Genomic DNA, 24,109 nt, shown 5'->3' with positions numbered 1-24,109 from the left:
CTGTGCTGGTGGCCACCTTGACCATCCTGGCTGGCCCTCAGATCCCACACCAGCCTTTCTGCGAGAGATGCCCAAAATCCATGGATCTCCATCCTCTCAGGGTGGTTTTGAGTAAGTTTTATTTGATCTTTGCTATGGCTCAGTTTCCTCATCTATAAAATGGGACTGATGGAAATTGTACTTACCTTTTAGGATTATTGAATGGATTGAATGAGTGTGTAAAGGCCTTTTAAATCATGTCTTGCTAAGAATAAGCACTTTTTGTTGTCTCTTTGTACATTCTTGCTGCATTGTGTGGCATTGGTGGACTGCTTTGTTCATCATGGACAGGAAATGTCTTAGGTTTTGGTTTAAAAATAATTTGCTTATTTATTTGAATGGCAGAATGACAACTAGATTGTGAGATGTTCCTCCATTAGTTCATTCCCCAAATGGTTGCCACAGCTGGGGCTAGGCCAGGCTGAAACCAGGAGCCAGAAACCCCTCTCCTGGTCTCCTACATGGATGACAGGGGCCCAAGTAGTAGGGCCTTCATCTGCTGCTTTCCCAGGCACATTAGCAGGCAGCTGGTTTAAAACTGGAATAGCAGAGCATCTGGGACTGGAACCAACACTCCAGTACAAGATGCAACACTCCAGTACAAGATGCAACACTCCAGTACAAGATGCAAACAGTGCTTTTGTGGCCTGCTGTGGCACGACACACGTCCCTTCTTTGGAGTCTCTACAGTCTTGTCTGGCCCACAGTCTGGGGTGAAAGAATGCTGACCTTGAGATTTGGGCTGAGGTGGGTCGGGAAAGGCTCTTCAGGAGCATCTGGAAAGGACAGCAAGGGTGGTGGTCAGGGGTATGTAACATGGTAGAAATGATGAAGGCATGTTAGATCAGAACCAGCTGCTAGCGGAGCATCCACCGGAGGCCAAGGGAGGGAGGGGCAGAGGCAAGCATGGAGGCTTCAGAGCCAGGGAGAGACACGAAGCTGACGAATTCAGAGACGATACTGAGAGGAGCATCTAGATGGGATTGGCGGAGAGGGAACCTGAAGCTGCCAGGGCAGCCGTTTGGGAGGCTACTGGGGACACAGGGTTGGGAGTCATGCATTGCATGGGCAGAGTGTCATGTCTGCTTCCCTCCCTCCTCTGCTCCACCCCAGGAAACAGGCCAGCACGCTGTGACCTTCCTCGGTCCAGCCCTGGCTGTTCCCAGCCCTGGCACTCAGCTATTTGTGGCCAGCTCACTCTGACACACCTTTAGTAGGTTGCTGGGTTACCACAGCCTGGTGCCCTCTGGTCCACCCCTCCCCCACCATTCTCCAGCCTCAGTATGTGTGTGTTTTTATTTTCATTTCAAAGTGAGAAACAGGGAGGCAGCTGGAATTAGGCCATGTGCTTTTATTTGCTCTGTTCACCAAGGACAGGCATGTCCCGATCTCTGAGAGCAGAGCCCTAGAGCTCTGTAGAAGGCAGAGGGAGCTAGTCGAGGCAGAGACGGAAACCCCAGTCCTGGAAGAGGTGGTGGCTTGGCCCTCCTTCACTTACAGCTGGTAGCCATTTTGTTTGTGACCAGGGTGACGCAGCTGGGAACCCTTTACTTGTCCTGGCACTCCAGTGTGTTCTGGCTTAATACTGCTGCCTCAAGAGCCTGTTCCCAGCCTCCCAAGCAGAAGAAGACAGATGCTAGCCTCTGGGACCTCGAGCCCAGCCATGGCCATGCTTGGGCTGCTGCAATGTCGGGCTGTTGGGCTGCTGGGCTGCTGGGTTGCTGGGCTGCAGGACTGCAGGGTTACTGCTCATCTCTGCTTGGCCACTATCCTTGGGAGGGACAGCGGCTACTGGGGTAAAGGTAGTTGCTCCTAGTGGGCCTGTGCTGGGCACCTGTTGTGTAGGGAGTTTGCTGTACAGCATCCACTATCACAAGCACACACTCAAGGAGATGCTTCAGTCCCTGTCGGGGATGTAGTAACAGTTACCCAACTGTTTGTTGAGTCTTTCCCAGTGTTGGGCTTCACACTAAGTACTTTGCATATATTATCTCATGTGATCCTCACAGTAGCCACCTGTCTCAGTTGCCATGAGCCCTGTTTTGCGCATGAAGAAACTGATAGAAGATGATAATTACTCATGAACTTGCCATAGGTCATGGAGCCAGTGCAACAAGTTTCTCTGAATTCCAGGCCCAGCCTCTATACCCCAATGCTGTGTGGCCTCTCAGGTGTGGAGACCTTGAAGCGAGGATATATGTGCACAAATCCCAAGCTTACACTCTTGCTCTACCTTGTACCAGCTGAACAAGAGTGGTACTGGTCCTTGGCTCAGCCCCTGGCTTTTCTCATTTGCTCACCTGTAAGATGGGAATAACTGTGTGTATTCCACAAGGCTTCCATGGGGCTGAAATTTGATAGTTTATTATGGAAACACTTTGTAGAGCAGAAGGGGTTAAATATACATTGCCTGAGTATATGAGTCCACAATGAAATCATTTTAAAGATGCTCACAAATAAGGTGATGAGTACTGGACTTTTTTTTTTTTTAATCTTTAAGGAAGTGGTTGCTTTTGCTTTTTCACCAAGGGCTGTCAGGTGTGAAGACAGGGTGCAGTTTGTCAGGGAGGAACAGGAGCAGGGAAATTTCCCAAGAGGAAAAAAGATTTGTTAGTGTGTATAGTTCAGAAGTTGAGCAACTGGGCTTGGAGTCTGGCTCCTAGCTCCTTAAATCTGTCTGGGGAAGTGGAGGTAGAACAGGACTGGCTTTGTCCTTCCATGATGAAGGGTCCAGCACCAGGCCTGCCAGGTGGTCATGCTCCCTGGATGACACTGAAGTTCACGTTCATCATGGGAATGATGCTATCTGGGAGGTCAGAAGCCTGGGGGATGCTGGCATGGGGGTGTTGGCTTTGTGTGGTGCCTTTCTCGGGAGAGGAACAAGGGGCGTGTCCGTGTTTGGTGTGACTAAGTGCTGAGATCCCTGAGCAGCCTCTGGGGGAGACCAGATCCCTGGGAGGGACCCTCAGCTTCCACTGTGGGGGGGAATGGAGGGTCAGTGGTGGCCATGGCTGTGGGTTCTAATGAGGCTTGAGAGGAAGGTGGCTTCTGCCTCCAGGCCGCAGGACGATGGCCATGTCCTAGAGGTCAGCTGGTCAGATTCCAGCCTCAGCCCAAGCAGGTTACAGATCACAGGATGAGGGAACACATTCCACGGTGAAGCTTGGCTTTGTCGCCTTGGCCGAAGAGCAAAGTTTACTCAGGGACAGTTCCTGCCATTTTTTAACTTGTTACTTGGTTCTGCGTGAGAGAGGAAAAGCAGACAGGGGGAGCCAGGTGTTGGGCTGGGGTGGGAGTGGGGAGCTGGGGCACTCTGCTGTTGTGCAGTGGGGACACAGTAGCTGGGGTGGCCTCCAGCCAGGCCATGCTTGTGTAGTATCCCAGTATTTTATAATGCTGAAGGTGAGGGGTACCCTCACTTGTTATTCCCCCCACATGGGAGTGAGTCCCAGCAAGTTGTCTGTTCTTGCATTCATCAGGGCACCCATTAAGTGCATAGTGCCCTACCTGCCTGGACACAGACGGGGGCTGTAAGAGGCAGTCCAGGCCTGTAAGAGGCTTGCTGGCGGTGAGGCTGTTTTATAACTGTTCCCAAATCATGTTAGCTCTGGAAGCTATTTTAGGAACGCTTTTAGTTATGAACCATATCTTATATTTAATTTTCATTCTCTTTTCCCTCCTGTCCTGGATTCAGCAGCACCATCAACAAACACCGTTTGCCTGGTTTTGTCCTAAGTGTTGCAAGTTCTCAGAAGGTTGGCAGTTGCTTGGTAAATGCTCATTAATCCACTGGCTTTGGTACCTGGAGGAGCCTGTGAAGGACTCATGTGGTCTCTTGGGGAGCCATGGATCCACATGTGTCATAGGGATCCCCGGCTTCTGTCTGGAGTTGGTGCCTCTTCAGGGCCTGGAGTTAGGTGACGACATGAGCCTTGGTGTGTATGTGTGTGGGAACAGGAGGGATTGGAGCCCACACAGCTGGGGCCTGGTGACATGTGGAGCTCCTCCTTCTGGGCTCTCCTGAGGCTGCTGGAGAGCCCTGTCTTGAGACAGGATGATTTTCCACTCTTCCCATAGCTGCAGTTTGCATTTTTAGCCCTGGGAACTGTGAGTGCAACAGTGGCTTTCCTACCTGTACGTGAGGACAGCTGGCTCCCATCTCCCTTGCTCTCAGCCTCATGTAGAGCCACAGGGAAAAGGAAACTACTCAGAGAATCTGAGTTTCTGGCTTGGAATCTGTTTCTAGGCAGGCGTGAGCTGCCTTTGCCTCCACTGACCAGAGAGATGGTCCCTGGAGTCCAGGAACCACCAAGCTTGTGTGTCCCTTTGATAGTCACTTGGGGATCCTTTCCTGGAGCTGGAGACTTCATGTTTGAAGAGTCCAGATCAAAGGCAAGAAAGAGTATAGCAGGAACCCCAGAGGACTAGTCTGAGTAGAGAAGAGACTTGGTTCGAGGGAGCCTATGCCCAGTGTGTTTTTCAGACTTAAGGTCATCATATGGATGGGAAGACCAAATCTAGCCTGAACAATCAAGAGGCATTGACTGAGTGCAGCTAGGAGCTTCACTTTGGGAGGAGTGAAAAAGAATTACAAAGCTTGCCTGGGCCCTTGCCTGTGGTCTGTGAAAACTTTGTACTCTGATTGGAGGTCCCAGATGACCACAAGGGATGTGAGACCTGATGGCTTATCTTCAGGCTGGATGCTGGAACGGGGCTGCGAGTGTTGCTGACACTCAGAGAAGGAAGGACGGGGGTCTGTGGGCCTGCCATCTGTCTCTCCCAGAAGTAGAGGGAGACACGGTGCTTCGCCCTTGGGGCCCGTGGGCGTCAGGGTCTGGTCCAGCAGCCACAGTGGCTGAGCAGCTTCCTTTGCTGGGGCTTGACTGGATGGAAAGGATTGACACAGTAGCATTCAGGAGAAGAGCAGGCAATTGCTGGGACTGGTTCCCAGGGAGGGGAAATCGAGAGCGATAATGCAGATAATGTGTGTGCGGTGGCTGCCTGCACCACAGGTAGGAGTGATCCAGCAAGGGCTGGGGTGCCTGAGGTCAGGAGGGGGAGACCCACAACAAGGTATTAGACAGGCTGGGTGTGACAGGAGAGGCAGGGACCACGGCACATGCACACACACTAGTGAGTTAAACAGGAGAGCAGGACTGGGCACTCCTGAGGGAGGGAGAGAGTTGTGCTGAAGATCAGAGCTGGCTGAACTTTGGCCTGCCCTGGCTACTTTGGGAGGATTGTTCCAGTTCTTGATCCCAAAAAAATGCCACCGAGAAGAAATACAGAGGAGAGCTGCTGGCGTGTGGAGTAGTTAGAAACAGGAGGACGTTTACCCCGGAGAGGATTCGACGTTTACCCCGGAGAGGATTCTGGTTGGGGGGTGCTTTTCAGGGCACAGCATTATGTCTTTAAAGAGCAGTCGGGGAAGTGAGCCCCTCTGGTTCTCCAGGAAGCAGCAACAGGGAGCTGATGTGGATCTATTGAACTGACTTCTGGGTGTGCACCACATGGCAGTGTGGCTGCATTCTGAGAAGAGGATTTTTGGGTGTTTTTATCACTGCGCAGACATTATAGTACACACTTAGACACACAGGGATGTTGTAGCTTGGTGCCTGGACATAAGCCCCTGAGACAGCAGTCTGCTGCCTGCCCAACAGGGCAAACTGTTTGATAATAGAGTTGACAAGGGAAAATAATACTTCCTAAGCAACCATACAAGAAAGGTAGGGAAACATCTGAGAACTATAGCATTGCCATTCTGTCCACAATTGTGTGGTTGCATGACTGGCAGGGTGGTAGGCTTGTTTGTACCAGTGCATGCTACACACAAAAGCATGTCTCATGCTGTGCTGTGCAGTACGATGGCTATGCCAAAAGGCCCTAGGAGATGTTCTCAACTCCATTGCTATCTTACAGATGCCAGCGTCATTTGCTGGGCAGCACGTGGCTTTGAAGGATGGGAGAGAAGGGAACTAGGACGCTGTGGGACAGGGTGTTCCTCCTGTGCGTTCTGTAGTATTTCCCTGCAAGCAGGTGACCACTGTATTGGGATCATGACAGTTTGCTGAATAGTGCTGGCTCCTGCCACTGGTGCTGTCCCTGTCAGGACCCTGTCTCACAGCAGCACTGTGAATAGTTAGATGATCTGCCTGATGTTATAGATGAGAGTATGTAGGTTGGGAGATGAAGGAACCCACTCAGGTTTCCATGTGTTGGGCTTGGACGCAAGTCTTAGTCGTTTTGTGTTAGTAAAAGTTGAGGCCAGAGGGTATTGGAGGTACCTGTCTTTATAAACAACAATGAAAACGCCTGTCATTTTTCTAAACATTTTTTTTTTATTTGAGAGACAAAGCGATAGAGATCTTTCATCTGCTGATTCGCTCCCCAGATGGCCGCAGCAGCCAGAGCTGAGCTGATCCAAAGCCAGGAGTCAGGAGCTTCTTCCTGGTCTCCCACATGGGTAGGGAAAGGGGGGCCCAAGAGCTTGAACTATTCTCCACTGCTTTCCCAGGGTATTAGCAGGCAGCTGGATCAGAAATAGAGCAGAGCCCACATGGTGGCTCAGTGCTAAATCCTTGCCTTGTACATGCTGGGTTCCCATATGGGTACTAGTTCATGTTCAGGCTGCTCCGCTTTCCATCCAGCTCCCTGCTTGTGGCCTGGAAAAACAGTAGACGACAGCCCAGAACCTTGGAACTCTGCATAGGTGTGGAAGACCCAGAAGAGGCTTCTGGCCCCTTGCTTTAGATCGGCTTATCTCTGGCTGTTGCAGCCAAATGGAAGATCTTTCTGTCTATAGACAGCCTTTCAAATAAAAATAAATAATTTTAAAAAGAAGAAGAAATAGAAACAGAGCAACCAGAACATGAACCAGCACCCATATTGGGTTGCCAGCACTACAGGCGGTGGATTAGCTTGCTATTTTATCATGCCGACCCTTATTTACTTAGTAACACAAAGAGAGGAAAAACAAAGAGATCTTCTGACTGCTATTTCTCACCCCAGGTGGCTGCAATACCCAGATATGGACCAGCCCAAAGCTAGGAGGCAAGAACTCCATTCTGGTCCCCTACATGCATGGTAGGGGTCTCACTCCCTAGGCCATCTTCTGCTGCCTGCCCAGTTGCTTTAGCATGGAGTTGGATCCAAAGCGAAGCAGCTGGCAGTAGACCCAGTAGGAAATGCAGGCTGCTGCTGCAGGTGCTGGCTTACCATGCTGAAGGGGCCTTTCAGCGCCACCTGGCTGGGGACGGAGATTCTCTGTAGGTTGGGACACAAACACTGGGTACCTCTGTGGCAGTGCCCTCACCGGGCTTGCTTTTGCCTGGTCTGCAGGGCCCACGGGAGAGGCTCGGAGCAGGGGTGCTCCACGGGCCATTGGGGAAGGGCCCTCTGGGGAAGTGGGCTGGGGGAATCCCAGGCTTATCTCAGCATCTCAGCTCCTATTCTGTTCTCCAACCCTCTGCTGACTCAGAAAGCGCTAGTGATGCTTTTTTTGAATCAGCCTCCTCAGAAGCTTCTCGACTGTGTCATCAGCATACTCAGGCTGCTGCCTCCCCCACTCCAGCTCCGCCTCCCTGAAAGACACAGAGCAAGTATCTCAGCCTAGCAGATGAGATCCCTCCTGCTCAGAGGCTGTGGTGAGAGTACGGGGCCAGCTGTGCGCCAGGCCCTGCCTCCCCCAGTTCTTTGGCCTCTGCTGGCTGAGGGTTAAGTTCCTCCACGGGTGGCCTGCACTGGGCTCACCACACAGCAGGCCCCAAACACGTTTTTGGAATCAATAAGCAGCTGCTCCTTCTGTGGGACTGGCCTGCCATCTCAGTGCACAGCCTGGCCTTTGATGGCTCTGGGGTTTCCAGAAGCAGGGTGCTGCATAACAGTGGGGTGCTCCTCTCCCACGAGTTGTACGGCTTTCGGGGACACCTCTGAGAATCATCTTGTGTCTTCTAAGCCAGAGCCGTCATGGTTGCTGTGCTTCCAGAGAGACAACATTGACCTCCAAGGTCTCTCTCAGGACCTGGCCCAAGAATAATGGCTGTGTTCCCATCCCAGGGGACTTTGGGGTGCTGAGCCCTCCAGAGGACCCACTAGCCCTTGGGTTTCTGGTCAACCATACCTCCCCACTCTGGAGCTCTCTGCACGCACAGGATACCCTGTTGACGTCACAGATGTGGTAGAGCCTCATCTCCATCATGATGTCATATCATGAGAGCATCGGGAGTGTGAGAAGTGTATCAACCACTTGTCTATCCCAAGATGAAAGCTTCGAGGCCAAAGGTCCTATGTCTGCTCTGGCTCCACACAAGGCAGGCACTCGGTGCCTTGGTCGTGTGCACTAATCCTGACTCCTTCCCTCCTGTCTCAGGTTATGGGTGCTGACATACGCCCATTGGGCTGAATGCATGGCATCGTCTAGAAGGAAGAGTTTGGCCTGGGGTGGTTTGGGGAACCCCCCGTCCTGCTGGTGTTTACGGCTCCTGCTCTCTAGATCTGACTCATGTAAGCAAATAGGTAGTTGTGGGGCAGGAAGGAGACTCCATTTTTAAGTCACATGCGCTGGGCTCATGTGGTCATGCAGAAATCGGTACAGCCCCTTGAGTCATCCATGCCTGGGTTCTGAGGACTTTGGAGATACCTCCTGCCCCTGAGAGCTGCTGTATCATCTCAGAGCACTGGTCTATGCCCAGAGGGTGTTTGGCATGACCCTCCCACGCCTCCTGGCCATGCCTGGCCTGTGGCATGGGCTATAGTCCCACTGATGGAGAATGGGGCAAAGTTCCCTTCAGTACCACTCACATGTGACGTTCAGTACACACCACCTCCTGGAAGTTATTTCCATCTGGTGATAGGGCCAGGATTTTGAGAGCAGCCAGCCAAGAGGTGCCTTGGGTTACTGCCTTAGTCCCCAAAAGACTTTGTTCCCCTGTGTTTGGAGCAGCACTGGAAGCCCCAGGTCCAGGCCTGTGGCCAGTGGCCAGTAGCAGAGTAGCCCATGGTGAGACTGGCAAGCGCTGGTCCTCTTGTCAGGTCAGGGTTTATGGAGGCCAAGCTGTGTGCTTAGATTTAGCCACCAGTGGCTAGGACAAGATAGATGTTTTGGCCCCTTTCACTTTCGCCGCTTGGGCAGGACACGTTGGAGCCTCGGTTTTTGGCCCATGACGCAGACAGACTCAGCCTGCCCAGGAGAGAGCTTGTGCTTGCAAACGGCACACCAGTCACAGTATCTGCTGTCCCTCTCTTGACCTCCCCCACACCCTCTGCACAAATAGGTCCTCCCACGCAACTGCCTGGGGGTGTGTTTCACACCATGTGCTGGTGCTGGGGTTCACTTCCGCATGTGCTGTACATTCAGGACTTTCCTGGGCTTCGGCTCATCTTATGCCACCTTGCAGGGTCCAGTGCCTGCCAGGCTGCCTGGCTCCAGCCACCCTTCTGTGGTGGTATTCTCTGCCTGTGTCTGCGTCTTGTGTCTGCCAGGACCTGCCCTCCAGTACAGGCTGTCCCCAGCCCTTGTCTCTCGGATTTTCACTTGGCTCCTGGCACTGTATTGTGTCCTTGGAGTATTTGTTGTTACTGTGAGGGCCTTGTTTGGAGGCAGCTCTGCCCCTCCCTGGGGGGAGCTGCCCAGGTCCCCTAGGAAGACCCTGAGGGGAGCTGCTCACTGGCTCTGGGGAAGCTCCTCTGGAAGGCTGGCCCATCATGGTCAGTGCTGGGCTGTGCTGGGCTGAGCTGTGCGCGGCCCTGTGGCTAGAGGAGCCTTTTCCCAATGAAAACCCTAGAAACTTTCCACCGACCCATCCCACCACCCACCCAGTACACTTTCAGATTTATTTGTGATGTGGGCTATTGATCAGTTCCATGGTTTTATGTCTTCTTAAAGCTCCCCAAGATTGAAAATTCATCCCTTCCTTAACAGGCGTTGAAATGTCCCAGTATTTTGGCTCTCAGTAGACTTCTCCAACCTTTTTCTCCAAGCCTCTCATCTTATGCTTGCCACTGAAACACCCTTGACCTTGTCCACTCAGGCTTGTCATGTGACATCAGGCATGGCTGTGCCTACTTGGGATTTGGATGGCGCACCCAAGAATGTTCGACATCACAGGTCCTTTGAGGTGTTCCTTGGTCTTTTCTTATCCTTGGTGTACCGTCATCCTTGTGACATCATCTTCATCCCAGTGAGAGCTGGGGCTCACTGAGCCTGCACTTGGTGTTGAGATTGGTGCTGCCTGCTTCTGGGACCCATGGCACCCTCTCCAAGAAGACCCTAGGGAGTGTGGCTGAGGCTGACCCTGAAGCCTGGGCAGTTGCTCAGATTCCCGTAATTCATAGACTGAACTGGAAGTCACATTCAAACCTGTCTTATTGTATGGTTGAGGTTCTCCTCCATGGCTGATGGAACATTTATGTGCTGTCTTTCTGAGTGATAGGGACACCTTCACTGTTTACAGAGTGGCAAAGTTGTTTGCTGTGTTTTGGGAGACTACCCGGCCATCATGAATAATGATGATAAAACCCAGCATGTTGTTGTTGTTGTTGTTGTTGTTTTAAGATCTGTGGTGCTGGGGCCTGTGGCAAGTGAATGTATCAGTGAAACTGCGTGTTATAGCACACTACCATGCTGATCCCCATTTTTGCAGATGAGGAAACTGTGGCTCCCTAAAACCTCAGCAGCTTGCCCAGGGTGACACAGCTAAATAGCATCTGTCAAGGCATGTGGATGCTTGTGGTCTCTACTCTTAGGAGCGAGGCTGTACTTCCAGCCACTTTGCTGCTGTGGACAAGAAGTGAGACTCGCTTTTGCTTCAGTGCCTCTCTCCTAGCTGCCCTGTTGCTTAGCTCTTGCTGTTTCCTCTTGGTCTGTGCCTGCATGCCCTGTTCTTTCTGAGAAGCCTAGTGTGGGTCTCCTTGGTAGCCTAAAGGCGCCTATTCATGCTGAATTTATCTCATACATGGGCTCATCAGCTTAAACTTTTTATGAATTTAAAATTAGTGATCTAGATGGCAGTGGTAGACTCATTTGTCTATCTTATTTCTGACCAACAGAATGGAATAGGGAGCCCTAAATCAGATGCCTAACAATCAGAAGGGTTGATTTACAACAAAGTTGCCACCGCTGAGTATTGGGCTATGGCTGGTCACTTTGATAAACAGTGCTGGGTCAGCTGGGTGTCTGGAAGCAAAGAAATGCAGCATGACAGCATACAAAAGTAAGTTCCAGCAAGAGCATCCCTCTGAACATAAAAATTAAAACACAACAACATTGAAAAAAGTTTTGTTTTTAAAGATCTGTTATTCCATCAAAAGGCTGAGTTACAAAGAGAAGGAGAGACAGAGGGAGTGAGTGAGAGATCTTCCATCTGCTGGTTCATTCCCTAAATGTCCACGACAGCCAGAGCTGGGCTGGTCCAAAGCCAGGAGCCTAAATCTTCTGCTGGGTTTCCCATGTGGGCTCAGGAGCTTAGGAAGTTGGTACATCTTTCCTTGATTTCCCATCAGCAAAGAGCTGGTTGGGAATTGGAACATCCAGTATACAAACCATCACCCATATGGGATGCTGGTGCTGTAAATGGAGGATTGATGTGCAGTGTCACAGAGCTGGCCCAAAAACACCAAAAAAATTTCTTCTAGTCAATAACACCTGCATAAACTTGGAGTAGCCAGTAATTTCTATAAGACACTAAATATAAAGGAAAAGTTCAGTCAGTTGGATGATATTAAAATGAGAAACTTTTTTTTAAGAGATTCTGCTGATTTATTTGAAAGAGAGAGACAGAGGAACCGAGAGCTCTTCCATTATCTGGATCTCTTCTTGCATGGAGGAGCCTGAGCACTTGGGCCACCTTCTGCTGCTTTTTCCTGTCATCAGCAGGGAGCTGGATCATCAGTGGAGCAGTAAAGATATGAAAAATGCCCATATAGGATGCTGGCATGACAGGTAGCAAGTTTACTTGCTCTGCCACAACCCTGGCCCCAGGAGGACCAGGACCTCAGCAGAATAGAATAGAAGCAAGCCAAAGAGAAGATACCTGCAGAGCGCTTTGTTGATAGGTGTATTTAGGTACACAGTCTGCCCAGAGTTCCAGCAAGTCCTAAGAAAGAGAACCCCTGTGCCCATGCTTGGGATTTGTGAGCTGTAACTTTTCTTCTCCCAATCCCAACATGTCCTGGATCGTCGGCACAACCTGGTGGCTGTCCCTGGGAACTGTCTCACCAGGTGGCTATCTCCATGTCCCCCTGTGCATGGCCTGCAGGCCTGTCCTTCCCCTCAGCGCTTTCTTGGGCCATCAGTGCCCTCTTTTGCACCAGTATGTCTTGGCCTTTCTCCTTGGTCTCATTAACTTTTGATCAGCTCTGCTGAGAATATTTCTCTCTCCTCTACACCCCAGCCCCCTTTCTTTTTCATTTCCCCTTTCACACCTTCTTGTTTAGCCTGAAATCTTGTGGCTGTAGAAGCTATCCTAAAATATCTCAGAGTCTTGGGGGGCAGTAGCCTTGACCTGTGAGGCAGCAGAGGCCAATTCCTGACAGCAGGGTCATCTCATCATCTCACTTCTGTTGTCTGGACATGGCAGTGTCACCTTGTCCCTGTTGTCTGATTCCACCAGAGGTGGGGTGGGAGGATGGAGCTGGCAGAGGCCAGGCAGCAGCTTGGTTGTGCTGTTGGGCAGGGAGGGCCCGTGCCTTTGAGTGGGCAGCTGGACTAGGATAATCCCTTCTGGTTTCACCCTCATAGCCCTGAGCAGCCCCTCTGTGTTTCCCAAGCAGCAGATCTCAGGAGAGAGAGAGAGAAAGCCAGGATAGCTGTGGAGTCCACCTGGTCCAGGTGGGCCACACATGAGCCCTTGTGCCTCCATGTAGGGCTGGCTGGCAGCTATGACTGACCAAAGGTTTAGAGTGCCCTGATTTTCCCCAGAGACACCTGCATGGTAGTCAGGTTTTCCTCATTTCATTGTCATCATCTGTCATCATCATCTTGGTTTGTTTTATGGAATTTCTCATTCTGGCCACGTTTGTTCTTCTTTTTCATCACAAACGGTCTTATGGACATGCTAGGACTCAGCGACTAAAACTGGAAGCTCTGTGTAGCGATGTTTTGACTTTTAACATTTTTGGACAGTATTTAAAACTCAGGAATGTCACATAACAAGATTTGAGTTCCACCTTGCTCTGAAAAACGGGGTAGTGTAGACCCTTTGGGTCTCTGTTCCTGGGTAGCCGTGAGCAGGCTGAGCCAGGGTGGGTGGGAGCTGCCCAGCTGGAGTAGTATGTTCCTATCGCTTCCCACATTCCCTACCCCCTTCTGTTGCCCCCCCTTTTAAAATTACCTGTCTGCTCCCCAAAGGCACTGGAAAGGATGACTTGTGAAATGGACATTTGTGAGCCAGCATGGGAACCCAACAGTGTTTGCTACTTTAATGGGATTCCAGTTTTGAAAGTACAGGTTTTTTAATTTATTTTTTTATATTTTTTAAAGATTTATTTATTTATTCTTATTACAAAGTGAGATATACAGAGAGGAGGAAAGACAGAGAGGAAGATCTTCCGTCTGATAATTCACTCCCCAAGTGAGCACAACGGCCAGTGCTGCGCTGATCCTAAGCTGGGAACCCGGAACCTCTTCCAGGTCTCCCACGTGGGCGCAGGATCGCAATACTCTGGGCCATCCTCAACTGCTTTCCCAGCCCTCAAGCAGGGAGCTGGATGGGAAAGTGGGGCTGCCGAGATAGAACTGGCGCTCATATGGAATCCCGGCGCGTTCAAGGCGAGGACTTTAGTTGCTAAGCCACTGTGCCAGGCCTAGTACAGGTTTTTTAAACACCCAACAATGTCTACCTGGGGGGATACTTGAGGCCCTCATCTGGAATGTGGGTGTGGCTAAGATCCTTGTCCTGGACTCCTCCTGTGCTGCTATTTTGCCCTGGCACTTAGTAGGTGCTTAATAAATGATTTACCTCCTGGGATCACCAGGCACCTCCAGGGGTCACTGAGCCTGTGCTCCTCCCAGGCAGTAAACAGAAAGGCCACCTCCTTGTGGCTCTGGGCCTGCGCGTTCCGCCTGAGACCGGATTGCTGCCTGATTTATCTGGAACACCCACTCCTGCTCTAGATAGCCAGGCAAGGTTTGGAATCTGTCTCCTGCACAGCTGCCCTATCTCGATAGCACAATTTCTTTCACTGAGTGAAGACCCAGTCCCTGTAGAGGCCAGCCCAGGTGGAGCCTGCTTCCTCGGCAGATGCCCGGATGCCCACTGGAGCTGTGCCCTGGACAAGGACAGGTCAAAGTGCAGCTTGTCCCTTTTAAGAAGAAAAAAAAAATCCTCTGTCTTTGGCCTCACTGAAAGTTCTGACACGGCTCAGTTGGAGGCCATAGAGGGCTCATGGTTCCTGCAGAGTTTATTTAGTTCCTGGGCCTGGAGTGGTAGAGAAGCCTGCTAGAGCCTGTGCCCTGCTGGTTCCGAGCTGAAGTCCTGCCCTTTCAAGGCAGTCCTGGCCCGGCCTCCCCGGGCCTGTGAGGGTGAATGGAAGGAGCCAGCACCTTCCCGCTACAGAGTTATCTTTGCCCCCTGAAATCAAACACTGCGAGCGGCACCCTGGTGAAGCCGCTTCCTCGTGTTCGTTAAGTAAACATCCTCCCCTGGTTCTGGAAAGGAATTCGTTTCTGCTTCCTGGTCATCCCATTAGATTTTTTTTTTTCCCCTTTCTGTTCCCAGTGCCCCACAGAGTCAGGTTAATAGGAGGAAGACCTAGAATTGGGCATAGGCGCCCACAGTGACTGTTGTAATCCTAGTACGACTGTACAAATGGTAATAGGGTCGTGGGAAGGAAAAGATCTTGATGGAAAGTGCAGTGACACAAAGTCTGCCCACGCACGGTGGCGTCCTAAGGCTTTGCAGCTCACCGTTGGTCCATGCCACACCCCAGCCCAGGACATACCTGTGCCTGCATTCAAGCTCAGCTGGCTCATGGCCATCAGCCCACCTTTGGCCAGCCGCTCTCGGCCAGTCCTAGGCTGCATGTGTCCGTCCCCTGACCCTGCCCTGCTCTCACTGTGTCTCTCCTGACTGATTTGCCTTAGCTCTCTTACTTCCACCCACCCGTGACATCTCCATTGCCATGGCAGTGAGCAGCCACGTCATTCAGCGAGTCTACAGGGTGATGGGCCAGTCCTGTGCAGGGCCCGCTGCTCTCTGGTTCTAGCTCCTGAAGGAGGAGGCTCCCTGGCAGAGCACAGAGCCCTTTGTTTATTTGATCCTGGGCTCTTGGATAAATCAGGAATGTCCTGACATGAACTTAGGCATGTTTTTCTTCCATGGAGAAGGAAACTGCGGCAAATGGGATCTCAGCAAGCAGAGGACCATTGCAGGGAACTTGCTTTGGTGCCATCAAGGCCACATTCCTTTGGTCATCAGACCAGTAGGTGACTTCTTTATTGGCATGCTCAACCCTGGAGCCCAGAAGGTGTGAATTTGAAGCACTTTCCCCCCTGCTGGGAGTCTGGCATGGAAGGCCCTTTTAAAGCTGGTGCTATGGGCATCTTCCAAGTGGTCCTCCATTCTGCCGGGCAAAAGCTTGGGCCAAAGGAGTTGCTTGAAGGAGGTTTGGGATGTGGGTAGGAGATAAGGCAGCTGGCTGCCTGGTCTGTCGTTCTCCCATCATCCCTCTGGAAGTTGCGGGGTTCTTGGAGGGCTCTTTGAGAGTCAGCCACCTCAGGACCCCAGTGGGTCTTGCCTTTCTGGCCAGGCCAGGGCTCAGGAGGTGTGACTGGTTGTGAACAACCTTTGTGGTCTACATTCTTTGGACGTAGAGGTGTGGGAAAGAAGGCTTCCTGGGCGTGTCTGGCTATGTAGGCTCCAGTGGATTAGCATCAGAGCTGTGCTGGGAAGCATTTTTTGAGTCTGGGGTGGGGGGATGGAGAAGAGAGGGGCAGGAAAATGTTGAGAGCCATGAACTTTGCTGCCCTGGAAACCTGTCCATATCCAGAGCAGAGTCTCCAGATGGTTTCCCATCCGGGCCTGCCCCGCGTCGCGGGTCTGGAGTGGCTGCTTGGTGCCCACTTTCCATGCGTGCTTGTCCCAGAGAAGAGAGCCCAGTCATTGGCCATTGCAGGCCTAGGCCTGGCTGTCGCTGTGTTTTGCTGCTTTTCTTGTTGTGAGGAGGATCTTCTTGGGAACAAATGACTCAGCAACCTGGATCTTGGAGGCTGTGTGGCCTGGGTGTGTGGCCTGAGTGTCTGCTGAACAGTAACTGGACGGAGATACCTGGGCCCTACCATGATGGGCCTGGGGAAGAAACGGAGAACCAGACTGCTCTCCCTCTGGACTCTCCAGGCTCTGAGGTTCAGTTTGGTTTTTCCAAATTCCTGTGCTGATAGCAGGATCTGACTCGTGGGGTAAGCAGGCAATGTTTTAATTATGCTTTTTGTCCTTAGGAAATTCCAGGGAGAAAAAGGTCCTGGTGTGCAGCCAAAAAAAGCCAAAAACAACAACAGAAATGAGCTGCGGCTATAATTCTGGACTTGTCTGTGGTGGAAAGAGTTAAGGGGGTGGTGGTCCCAGGGCAAGGACCACTTCCCCTTGCTGAGGGAAGCCCCTGGGTCTCAAGAGAAGATGATGCAACGTTTAGCAGGGAGCAGCCCTGTCTGGGCTCTGGGGGCTGCCACTGTAAGAGTTAAGTGAGTGTTGTGGCTGCGAAGCCCTCAGGGAAGGACCTGGTCTGGAGGGATCGGGACCTGCCAGCCCTAGGGCGGTGAGGTGTGGGGGACAGTGGGGTGAGGAGTGTGGCTCTGGAGGCAGAGTATGGACCCAACTTTTTTTTTTTTTTTTTGCCTTGTTTGACCAGCCTTGGCACTGCCCTCCGGCTCTCCAGGGGAAAAGCTGCAGTTCTGCTCTTGCAACACAAGGAGCAGACTGGAGAATTTAGATCTGCGTCACAGAGCTCAGAGAGAGAGAGAGAGCAAGCGAGCGAGCGAGCAAGCTCCGTGGATAGGTCTGCTAGCAACAGCCGTGCTGCAGCAGGGAGAGAGAGAAATGAAGAAACAAGTCATAGCAACACCGGGCACCAGGTTCTGCCAGATCACTTGCCAAGCGTTCAGAAATCTGTCGGGGGCCAGAGGCCTCTGGGTAGCCTTGGCTAAGGCGATGACACGCAAGGTGGCACGGGCGGTTCCCACAGGGAGGAGGTGGGGGGTAGGGGTGGGAGCAAGAGGTTGCGGGGCGACGGTGGAAGGTTGAACAAGACCAAATTCTGGAACATTCGGGACTGCGGCACATTACGGCCAGACCAAGATTTGGGTCTGCGCAGGCAGCGATGGGTGGTCCGACAGGCTTCAGGACTTGATGGCGTCACCCCCTTCGTTCCCCCATGTACGTATTTGCTGGGATCCGGGGCGCTGTCTCTGCATATGTGGGTGCTCTTTCTTACCTTCTTTCTCTCTCTTTGCCATTTTTTTTTCTCTCGGAGGATTTTTTTCCCCTCACTTTAATTTCTTTTTCCTTCGTGTCAGCTGCTCAAGCCTGACCAGGGGTACAGGGATGGGAGGAGGGAACTGTCCCTGACTTCCACCTGACCTCCTAGCTTTTATTCCATTTCCTTCCAGTGGACAGACAGGCAGACAGACAGACAGGTTTGCCAGCTTGCTGGTGGTGTCAGCGTCCATCTGTCTGGGCAGATCGAATGTGGAAGGCAGGGAGGAAGGAGGCAACATATTGAGAGGAAGGCGAGAGGCAGATTTTCCAGGGGTTCCCTTGCTGGAATGTTGGGTCCTGGGACTCGGGCTGGCAGGGAGTGGGTGGCCAGGGTGAGGTGTGGGCTGAGAGAAGTGGGGCAGAGCTGAGAGGTTTGTCACTGCGTAGTTGGAGAAAGTGGAGGCTGGTGACGCAGTCACTGTTGCATCTTGGTAGGAGCTCTGTGGGGACAGGTAGTGAAGCTCCTGGGGTCTGTGGGGCCGGCTGAGAGTGGCCGAGGATGAGCCAAGAAGGGAAGCTAGCATTTAGAGATTAAATGTCATCCTCTTGGCGTTGGAAAGTTGTTTACCTTGTGCTCTCTGTGTCTCCATGTTGGCTCCCTTCCAGTTCACATGTGATGGCCTTCCCTGTACTGCTGCATCATTAACTAAGTGACTGAGCTGGCCTTCCATTGGCCAGGGGAGGGCTCTCACTCCAGACACTTCCTCTGATTGGTGGGCGGGCCGATGGCAGGTGAAAAGCTTTTTCTGATTGGCTGAGGACTGGGTATCAAATCTGAATTTGCATTTCACTTGCTTAAAGGGGAGGAGGGAGAAGCCCAGCAGCTTTCTAAAATCTCTTTAGGGGTGTGCGTAGGCTCAGTGTCTATGCCTGCCTCTGACTGCCCAGTTGAAGCTTCTTCCTGGGCCTTTTAAAATTTCCTGCACCATGAGGAAGAAGGGCTCAGACTGTCCCAAACTTTTTTTCTCTTTTCTAGAGAGAGAAAGGTTGGGAGATACGGGTGCGTAGAGGGTTAGCCAGGTTGGAGGGAGGTGTTTGCCCTTTAGTTTGGTGTCGGAAGAGGGAATTTTCCAACCGGCCACACCTCTGTGTTGCGGCAAAATAATTCTTGGCTCCCCTGGAAACGCACGGCAAAGGTAGGGCAGAGTTGCTACTGCTGTTACTGCTGCCACCCTGAGCTTCCTGCTGCCTCGGGGCCATTCCCTAGGGACCAGAGATTTGCATTGACGTCTGGGCCTGTCCGAGGTCCTCTCAGGAGCCAGGCGTGTGATGAGCCCACTGTGGGAAGGATCTGCCTTCTAGAAGCTGCTGCTGCCTGGTGCTGGGAAAGGTGAGGATGGAGGCCAGCCTTGGGACCATGCTCAGGAACTGCGTATGGGGTGGACTTTCTAGAAAAGCCCATGGGTGGGAGGCAGCCAGCAATCTGGAGGTCCCGGGCTAGAAAGGGTTGTCAGTCTGGGGACAGACTAGAGTGAGAGTAAAACTAGGGCAGCAGGCTGTTGGCTCTGGTGGGGGTGGCAGGGGAGACCTGAAAAATTCAGGGTCCTAGCTCTCCAGCCTAGCCCCCTTGAAGGTCCGGTGTTTGTGGGGAAGGGGTTTCTCAAGTCCTGTGCCATGCGCAGTGGCCCCCGCCCGTGACTGCGCATCTAGGAGCGCAATGCGCCCTGGGTCCCTGGCCCGGGACGAGCACCGCCCTTCCCGTTACATAACGGAGGGCATGGCATGTGCCTTCTCGGCCCTTTCTTGCAACCTTACCTTCTGGATCCCCAGGGCAATGGGGTTGGGGTGGGGGGCTCTGACTGAGGAGCAGGGAAATTTGCACTCTTCTCCCGTGTTGACAGTAGGTCAGTTGGAGCATAGATATGATTTGTTGTCCCCGGATGGAGGATGCCCTTCTGAAGGCCCTGGGTCACCTATGGGAAAGAGGGTGGCGCCCTTCTTTCCCTTGCGTCCCTTCTGAGTTTTAAAGGCTGGTCTCTCAGGAGAATGGTCTGATGGTTGTCAGAGTAGGGGCAGGTGTGATGGACCAATAGCAGAAGGCTGACAGTCCCCTGGAGTCCCCAGGTCCCAGTGGCTGCTCTTTTCCTTGGGTGGGTCCCTGATCCTTCTGGTTTCCTCCATTGGCTGCCATTTTGGAAGCATTTTTGTCAGGCTCCGGCTTGGTGGCGTTGATGTTTCTGGTCCTGCTGTGCCAGTTCCGCAGAGTGGGCGGGGGGCGGGGGCGCTGGCTGGGGGGGGGGCGCAGGCGCAGTAGAGATGGGGCAGCAGCTGCTGCCGCAGTGAAGGTGGCCCCTGGGGCAGGACCGCCCAGTCTCACCCTCTGTCATGGTCTTGGATGGGGGCTCAAGTGCAGGCTTCTGCGTAGGAACTCCAACACTTTAGGGCACCAGCTTTGCCGAAGCGTGAGCATTGGGTTTCCCACGCCCCCATCCACCTGGAGCTGTGGGCTTCTGATGTCAACATGCCTTGGGGAGAGGTGGGAAAGGGGAAAAGCATGGCCCCCCACCTTAGATACATCAGACCTGAGGTTTGTGTTCCTGAGTGGGCCGTGTCTCTGGCTGCCTTGCCACAGGAATAGGCAGTGAGATCCTAAGCAGCTTGGAAGATTGCTTTGGAAGGCCGTGCTCTTGTTGTCTCCATCCTCCGTGTGTCCCTGGTGCCCCCTCCTGTGCCATGCTTCCAGCTGTTGTCCTCTGGTGGGGCTCCCTGCTGCCTGTCCTTCTATCCAAGCCCTTCTGCGTGCAGCGGCCATCTTGTCTTTCTCAGAGATGTAAAATGGTCTCTCCTCCCTCACAGAATAAAATGTCTCCCCTTTGCTCCTTGCTCAGACTGTCACTGGCTCTTGCATTCCTGCTGGGTGGAACTTCTCTCGCTTTCCTTAGATGGACCATAAAACCAGGTCTTTTTCTCATGTTTCCTATGCCCCTGGGCTCAGCTGGGGTGGTCTCCCATGGTTCTCCCACTGCTGTACCCACCTGCTGCTGTCTCCCCTACCCTCTCCAAAAACCCATGCAAGGAACAACTTTCATACCCAGCTCCGTTCCGTCAGCCAGAACCTGGTGCCCCTTTGGTGGCCCTTCTGATGGGTCGGGGTTCTGTGTGGGCTGTCCCCTGCCGCCTCTTGGATACGCGCTCCAGGAAGGAGGCTGAGGAAAGAAGGAAGAACGCACATACATATTTGGTGCCTGTCGTCTGCCAGATACCATGTTAGGCTCTCACTAGTGATTCTCTTTCTTTCTTTCCCATGGCTGGTAAGTGGCCACTCATGGTTGGAGCCCCGGTCTTCAGAAATCTTTGCGTTTTCTTTTATGCGTCCTCAGGGTTGGTGAGATGCCTGGGAGGAGGTGGCTCCTGGTGATGAGTCTGTTTAGAGTTTGTGTGTCCTGAATGCCGTGTGGAAGCCGGGGGGCCGTGTGCCTGTGTCCGTGGCTGGGTCACTTAGCTCTTCCTTTCCTGCCAAGCTCTTTAACCTCTATTCTTCCCTGTGACTAGTCTCACACAAGATGATGGCTTCTTTCATAGCTGAGATTGAGGAATTGACAAACTTCAGTTCTCCTGGTTGTCTAGCTGTCCAAAAGGAAGCAGCGCACATGGTTCCAGGGCAGGGTCCGAGACCCTGGACCCGGACAGGTCTTGTGCCAAGCTTCTCTTAGCTTAGTCATTTCAGAGACGCCATTAGATTTCCCTATGTCCTCATGTTCCGGGTCGGTGAGATGGAGCCACATCCACCTGTTCCATGGGAATTCCTGGGAGATAGGATGTGGCCCTTCTCTTCTTCCTTGTGGCTTGTTAAGGACCTAAATGATGGGCAGGGAGGGGGACTGCACTGCAACTGGAGGAAAAGGGTGCTGGGTGTTGTGTGCTGTGGGGAGTGGTGTCACAAGCAGAGGCAACATGCATGAGGTGATATCCTGCCACCCCTTTACCCCATGGTGCTATGGCCATGGAGTAGTAGCAGGAATGGTGGTGGCAGGGTGAGGGTTAAGCAATGAGCTGGGATTCTTTTGGTGCTAGGTTTGCTTCCCTTCCTCCTGCATCGCAGCCCTGGCTGCCCGCCTCCTGTCACTCCAGTCCCGTGGGACACAAGGTGGCCAACCCAAAGCCCCTCGTCACCAATTCCCGGTCGCAGAGCAGAGTGACGGCAGCCAGCCACTCATCATTCGACGGCAGTGGGGACCCTGGTGACGGCTGCTTTGTTGTTTTTTTCCTCTTTGGAAGATGACTCAGTGTGTTGGGAGCCGGGAGATGGAGCTCTCTGCCGAGTGGCCAGGATGTTCTGTCAACATGAAAGCAGCAAAACAGCTCATCGGGGTTCAGAGCTGATCCTCTCTGCCTGGGGTCATTTTCAGGGAGGGCTGGGCAGAGAATGCCAGCCCCAGCGCGCTGGCCTGGCCTGGGGATGATGCCAGGTAACCGGACAGGACGCTGCAAGCTCTTGAATTTTAGAGACTGACCAGGAAATACAGCTGTGTCGTCAACGAGCTTGGCAGACAGAGTCATTTTCTGACCTCTTCTCCCTGGTCCCGAAAGACAGACATTTTCTCAGGGCTAAAGAGAAAACCTGTTGGGATTCCTCGCTGTGGCTTATCTGTGGTGGTCATCCCTTGTAGCACATGTGTGGGACAGGCAGAGGGGCTGAGCACTGACCGCCTAGGACGCCAGGAGCAAATGCCTTTATAGGGATTCGCGTCTTAGGTGTCCTATGCTTGGCATTTTGTGAAGCAAGTGGGCCCTCTCGCTGACTCTCGCCTGAAGGCAGCCTCTGCTCTGTGCTTGGTGGTCCTAAGCTGAAACTACCCCTTCATCTTCCTCCTTTCCTTCTTTGGTGCAACAGTGGACCTTGAGTTTTTGACCTTTTTCTTTCTTTTTTGCGCATCATCATGGCGGCTCGGGTTCTAGACTCTTCTTGATTCTGCAGCATTGCGCCACGGGCGCGTGATCCCCCCCGGGCCCCGCCCCGCCCCGCCCTGCCCCGCCATGTTTTCTTGAGCATGAGAGAGAAGAGGTGCCTACTTTTGTGGCCACTGCATCTGGATCTAACTGCGAATGCCCTGCTCACCTGTGCCCCCCAGCCAGCTGCTCCTCCTGGCTGTCCTATGTGTCATGCTCCACACTCATGCTCTCCCAGAGGGGGTGCTAGCCCTGACATTTGTCACTGGGCACTCCCTCCTCTTCCCTGAGGACCTCTCTGAGTGACTCATTTGGGATCTCTGGTAAGAATGACTCCTGGGCCCAAGAGCCATGACCGAGATCATGGCTGTGAGGGAATCAGGGAAGGGGGTGGGAGCCAGGCATCCCACCCATAGCTCAAGGGTGGCCACAGCCGTAGCATGTCATGTCTTTTTGAGCCTGAGCACAGAGTGACTTGACCTAAACAGATGGCTTCGGTGTGGCCTTTGGGAACTTGGGTGTTGTGTGTTTCTTCATCCTGAAGTGTACACAGGAAGTATCACGAGACTCTGCTTTTCTCAAAGAGGTGACAGACAAGCCCTCCTCGGTTAGCCTCTGTGCCCAGTGGCTGGCACCAGCCTTTCTCCAAGATGCTGGGCCTGCACCTCTTGGGCTTCTGTTACTGCCTAATGGACGTAGCTGTGGGTGGACCAAGGCCCAGCGGTTGCACCTCTGGCCCAGCAGGGATCCTGGTGAGGGTCTGTGCAGCTCGCTGCTCAGTGGGCCCTGTGAGCTGCCCCACTTGCCTCCCTTCTCTCATTCTTGCAGAGCAGTCAGGAGAGTGTGTTTCACTGCGTGAGTGGGTGACAACCTCTTGGCAGCTCAGGCTCAGCTGCGGTGATGCCAGCGTACCGAAGAGAAGCCGCCACACTGCCGGATGGAGCGGCTCACTTGCATTTATTTGGAACAGAGAAAGGAGCCTCCTGGCAACCCCACTCTGCAGTAAGTGTTCCTCTACATTCTTGTACATTCTTTCATTTCTTCAAACCTCGGAAGTGGATAGATGTTTATTGAGCCTGGCCAGCTGCTGTGCCTTCTCCATTCTCCTCCTGTGTACCCCTCCCTGAATCCTCCAGGAGAGAGGGATAGATTGATTTCTGGTGCTACTGGAGAGCTACAGAGAGGATTCAGTGTTCAGCCCCCACACATCCTTTGGTGTTGGGAGAAGTTGATTCTCCCTAAAATGGAGTCAGCAGCCTGCGTCCCTTGGTGTGCTATGTCAAGGGGCCACACGAACCCTGTGTGCCCCTGGCCCCCAGCAGGGAGGTGAGACTCATTGTTGACTGGCTGCAGGAGGATGGTCCTTGCCAGAACCTAACATGCTTCTTTGCCAAATTCTAGCTCCAAATCTCTAGGCTGGTAGGGACCTAGACTATATATAGCATTGTGCTAAGAAATTCTTATCAGACATGTCCGCCCTCTCTTGTGGAAGAAGAGTGCTTCTATCAGAGAACTGGAACCTAGAGAATGTGAGCTGTCTCCAAGGGTCTCTTACTCTGGGAAGCATGTTGCGTGTGCATGTGTGTCTGTGTGTGCGCGCGTGCTTGCATCAGGGTCAGGGCTGCCCAACTTAGCTTTCTAGCCCCTGTTTCAGATTCTGATGGATTCCAAGACCATGCCAACTGTGGGTACTGCTGTGTAATGGGGTGAGG

At 52.7% G+C, this 24,109-nt stretch overlaps 1 long non-coding RNA gene across 1 annotated transcript; it reads left to right on the top strand.

Annotated features, from left to right (window-relative positions):
• Positions 1–13,771: 13,771 nt before the first annotated feature.
• On the top strand, positions 13,772–17,088 carry LOC121160010. Its single transcript, XR_005884483.1, has 2 exons — positions 13,772–16,714; positions 16,882–17,088. It is a non-coding gene; the product is annotated as an uncharacterized LOC121160010 (long non-coding RNA).
• Positions 17,089–24,109: the final 7,021 nt, after the last annotated feature.

Source organism: Ochotona curzoniae, unplaced genomic scaffold (genome assembly GCF_017591425.1).
Source record: "Ochotona curzoniae isolate NIBS_2020 unplaced genomic scaffold, NIBS_Ocur_1.0 contig_430, whole genome shotgun sequence".
NCBI classification, from domain to species: Eukaryota; Metazoa; Chordata; class Mammalia; order Lagomorpha; family Ochotonidae; genus Ochotona; species Ochotona curzoniae.
This window is presented reverse-complemented; position numbering and strand designations above follow the sequence as displayed.